At 35.9% G+C, this 5,257-nt stretch overlaps 1 long non-coding RNA gene across 1 annotated transcript; it reads left to right on the top strand.

Annotated features, from left to right (window-relative positions):
* Positions 1-88: 88 nt before the first annotated feature.
* LOC104618967 lies at positions 89-4,785 on the top strand. The gene is made up of 2 exons (XR_738015.1): positions 89-186; positions 2,814-4,785. It is a non-coding gene; the product is annotated as an uncharacterized LOC104618967 (long non-coding RNA).
* The last annotated feature ends 472 nt before the right edge of the window (positions 4,786-5,257 follow it).

Here is a 5,257-nt window from a genome sequence, read left to right as displayed (position 1 = left end):
AAAAAATCTGCCAGCAAAATAAAATTCAAAGTCATTTTAAACAAAACTGATATGTATTTTTCTTTCTTCCTTTTCCTCAAAACTTACAGGCGTCCTAGAGGAGTTATTTCCACTCCAGTGATAAGAACTTTTGGAAGAGGCGGAAGGTACTATGGGAGAGGTTATAAAAGCCAGGGAGCAATTCAGGTAATAAAGCCATGTGCCTGACTTCAAAACACTCTAGTTTACAGGCTAGTATGGTATGGACTTCCAGACCAGCCAATATTGACAAGCACAACTTTTAAAAGATAAAAATGTTTCTTACAGCGATCTTGCCTACGTGTTGAGGTTGTAAGCTGCACACCCAGAGATGGATGACAGGCTAGTGTTGCATATCAATTATAAGCAAACTTTGGTTAGAAAGACAGACATGGAACAATGTATTTTGATATGAAGGCTGTGCCTACACAGCTCTAACCAGCTGTGGGAGTAGAAGAAAATTTATGAAAATGGGAGAAATGCAAAGCTGAAACAAATTAGCCATTTCTGTTCCCACCCCCAGTCTTTCCCAGTTTCTTTTCTGGGAGCACGGTCCAACCTCATGAAGGAAAAATAGTAGCAGTAGAAGGATCTTTGCTGCTGCATGACTCCAAATAGAAGAACTTAGTATAAACATCTAGGAGATAACAGACCAGTCTTCGCCCCCAGTGAGCACACAGTTTCATTTTTGGTGCCAGTGTATAAAGCGTCTCTGGATCATGGGTTTTGTCTTTTCCATGGATCCTTTCAATATAGCTGAAGCAAACTGCTGTTTCATATTAAATGCCAGTTGCTTCAGAGTTATGTTTTCCTCCCTTTTCCATTGTTCTTGCTGCTATGCAGTTTTGAATGTTGATGCAAGTCCCAGCGGTAATGGATGAGTGGGTAGTAAATAGGTGGAGAACTTTCACAATAAATAGATCATATGGATCTGCAATTTGTCATGGAGATACTGCTTTATAAGAGTAGGGCGGTGTTTGCAGGTATCAGACAGTAAGAGAAGGGATGTTCTCCAGTGGATAATGAAGCAACTATTAACTTCAAGCAAAACTTGCTGTGTTCTAGGTGTTAAAATTCAAATACGTCTCTTCCTTGTTAAACTTCTGTTTATACAGATTATATATGTCTACAAATGTACATATGTATTTAAAGCTTTACTTCTGTTACTTTAAATAGAAGAGAAACCACTATGTTAATTATATAGTATCTAATTTCCAAGTACTTTATGAAAGAAAGGAAGCCCTGAGAAGGAGCTCCCAAATATTCTGGGCTTACTACAGGTTTACATAAGTAAATGTAGTTCAGATAGTACCTGTAGGTGGGTGGTGGATAGTATGGACAGACAGTCAGCAAGTTTGGGTATCCATACTTTTATTAATGATACGTAATTTGGATGGTAAATACTTGTGATCACAAGGATGTTGGTCTAAAATAATTCCAATGCATGTGGCAGGGAGAACTTGGGAAACTTAATGCATAACAAGTAGATTTTGATACCCAGTTGAGATTAACTGGCAAGAGCATACTTCCCTGTCTTACAAACCTGGGCGGTGAAGGAAAGGGTGCCTATGCAGGGCCAGACTCAGACATGCGTATTTACACCAAGTAAGATCCTCCCCGCGGTGGCTTTATTTATCTTCATTTTGAGGCAATATGAACAAAGGTTGGAGAATCTGACTGAAATGAGCAATTTGTATTTATTAAATATAAGACATGCCTATTTTTTCACAAGATGAGACCTTTCGCTCTTGCTCTGGAAAGAAACAAAAGCATGTATTTAATCTAAAACTTAACAATTAGCCTGTAAAGAAGTACATTTACACATGTGATACGTATTCATTGTCCTCATATGCCAGTCATATACCTATGCAACGTTACTGCAGAATTTTTTGTGATTTTCTGGAAAACGAGGTTTGTGATCCTGATGCTAGAGAACAACAGTTCTTACCTGCAGAATCTTTCAGGAACTCAAACTACTAACCATGCTGTTTCTAATATGTCAAAATTAAAATTATTACACTATGAAACTGTTTTCTATTGTTTGAGGTGTATAAGATGTCCGTATCTTAAGTCATTTCTTAGTACTTGACTTTGTTAGCAGCGTGACAGATAAGTTAGTTGCTGCTTAGCAACCCAACCTACTTACTTTGTGTTGTTATTTAAAACCTATTATGTTTTTGGAAGGCTAAGATTCGTTGTTGCAGGTACTTAAAAACTAAATATACGTTCTAATGCTGCATAAATCTTTTTTTATTGCTATACTCAGTCTTGTAAGATCCTACTATATGCTTTTGCGTATGAAGTCACTTTCTTAATCTCAGAAGTGTATAGCCTAGTATAGATAATATTGCATGGTACTTGTGCACTTCTTTAAAAATTGTCTGAAAAAAGTTTTGGTTTGTATTTGAATAACATGTAATCATATCATTAAATTATAATGTATATGAACCAAGAAGCAGAGTTAAGCTGTATATTGATTCTCAGTTTTGGTGTTCCCAGACATTTACGTAGCTCTTAGATTGTGAAATAACTGAAGCATCAAAGTTAGAAAGGGCGTTTTACCACAGGAGCATCAGGGACCTGGCTAGGAGTCACTCAGAAGTACTGAAAAGTCTTCCTCATCTGTGCGGTGCTGTTTATTTTGTGTGCCACTTCTTATTTCAGCAGTACATAATACTGGGTATTCGCTTGTGATACTTCTGCACACTGCATGCTGCCTATTAATAGGTAATGTAACAGATTGTAAATATATAGCAGTGGTTCTTCAGTAATTTTCTTCTTTTTTCAAAAAATAGGGCAAACCTCCTTATGCTGCTTCAGCAGAAGAAGTAGCCAAAGAACTTAAGTCAAAATCAGAGGAATCTAAATCCTCAATTGTGTCTTCAGATGGATCCCTGGCTGAAAATGGAGTTGTGAATGAGGAAAAACCAGCTTCCCAGATGAATGGGAATACAGGAGACATCAGGGCTTCCAATCAGTCTGAAAGTGCCTTGAGTAATGACTCTAAAATGTGCAATACAAATCCTCACTTAAATGCACTAAATGCAGACAGTGTTTGCCATAAAGATGATACTCTTGAGGCCACTGTCTTAAAAAAAGAAGAGTAAACTTATTTTTTATAGAGGGTGAAGGATGTTGGGAAGGGTCAGGATTAGGAATATCTGGAAAGAAAGAGAGCCTACAGTTACGTACATTTTTTCCTTTCCGTAAGAGAAAAATGAGGACTTTGGAAATTCGGATCCCTCTTTGATGTCAGAGATTTAAACAACACATTTTTAGTTTTAACCAGTTGTAGTCAAAATGCTACAATAAAACAAAAAAGAAAGAGAATGAAGAGCATTTGACTCCCGCACTTAAAATGAAGTATACATAAAGTTTAAACTGGTTATGACAAAAGCTTGTAGTTTTGTTTTTTGAAATATAAAGAAAACAAATTTTGGCAGTCTTTAAGTATATATAGCTTAAAATATAATTTTTAGTACTTGGCACCATATGTATGCCATTATATTTGATTTTGCATTACTGTGTCACAATAAAGCTTTCTTTAAGGCTTTGATTTCATGGTTATGGGGGGAAAAAGGCACAACCACAGTTTTTTCTTTCTTAAATTTCATCACCGTTGATGTGGTTCTTTTGTGTTAAAATGTGCAAACTATCGAAACTAAAAATTATAGAGTAATATTGCAGTTCTGCTGATTTTAAATATACATCATACATACTTTACAAGCAAGTTAAATGGAGATAAACTTGAAATCATAGAAGATGCAAATGACCTTTCAAAATAAACACAATGTGTTCTGAAACTTTTTGTGACTAATACCATGCATCCGTGATCAATGAACTATGTGGTTTTGAATCAGACGTAGACCATTAGTACTACTATTTGAGCTAAACTTCTGCATGGTTCATAATTTTTAAAGTGTGTAGTTAATATTATGCATGTTATTGTCCTCTTTCTTCCATTCTTACAAGTACTGTGCCCATTTGCAAAACAAAAAGCTAATAATCAGTAATAGTCCTATAAAAGATGTTAACTATGTTTAGTCATTGACTGATCTTGCTCTAACCTTAAAATTTTGTGATTATTGACCTCTGTTGCATTTATTCTAAAACTTAAAAAAAAAAAATTATCTAGCCGTTTTGAATATCAACGTTACCCTGGTGTACTCATTGCTGTATGCATTATTGTTCTCTGTTGCTGTTTTATGCCTTCATATTAGCAAATATGAAATTCTGTGAAAAACAAATAAAAAAGCTTTGATCTTCAAAAAAAAAAAAAAGTACCCCCCTTCTGTAGCAGGAAACAAATGGCTTGTTCTTGAGAACTTTCCCATCAAGAATTTAGTATAAGCAAATATACCTGTATCATTTTGATGTTTTTGTTAGTGTTTCCAAACTTAATGTACTTCAAAATCAGAATCATTTCTTTATATTCGTTTTCATATAATTCTCCTGATGCTCTTCATCACACATTAGTGATCAGAAATGAGGTGTAATTCCCCATTCCCTGCCCGCAAGAGCTAAGTAGGTATCTTAATGTAAGTTGAAGGGAGTTCTGCCCCAACTCATGGATTGTGCAAGAATGAACTACTGTTGGGTTTGATTGGTTGTAGATGGATTGTGGTGTGGTGTATTTGAAGGCTATTGAATGCAACTTACAGTGCTTAATAAAAATCTTTATTCTTTTAGTATAAAATACTGTATGCCTTTTTTGTCAAATATTTTTTTAATTAACATGTTGTAAATAAAAGTTTTCCTATGCCCAAATAAAATGATTGAGCTAGCAGACTACATGATGTGCTCCTGAAAGACGGAGAAGGAAAACACAACCTTTACACGCTGCCACTGTTGGGGGATACCGCACTTGATCAGAGTAACGCTTTTGTCTTTTTTATTTTGTGCAGCTGCTTCAGATGTCCATGTTTAAATGCGAGATGGTTAATAAGATGCAAATAAGACAGAAATAGCAGGGGCAGTTGTTCAAAGAAGGGAAAGACCAGCCCCAGGTGCTCGCAGGGTTTGAAATACAAGATGATCGACGGTGCCTGTATCTCAGCTCCTCGTAGCAGAGAATAAATTACTTTTTTTTCTTTTTCTTTTTCTTCTTTTTTTTTTGGCTCATACTGACGTAGCGTGAGGAGTTATAAATTTATACCTTGGTTGATACCAGGAGAGCCTTTTTGTCTGAGCACGCCCTTATAGTCTGCTGTCTCTGAATGCTCATCTGTTGCCCCCAGTG

Source organism: Phaethon lepturus, unplaced genomic scaffold (genome assembly GCF_000687285.1).
Source record: "Phaethon lepturus isolate BGI_N335 unplaced genomic scaffold, ASM68728v1 scaffold40273, whole genome shotgun sequence".
Classification (NCBI taxonomy): Eukaryota; Metazoa; Chordata; class Aves; order Phaethontiformes; family Phaethontidae; genus Phaethon; species Phaethon lepturus.
This window is presented reverse-complemented; position numbering and strand designations above follow the sequence as displayed.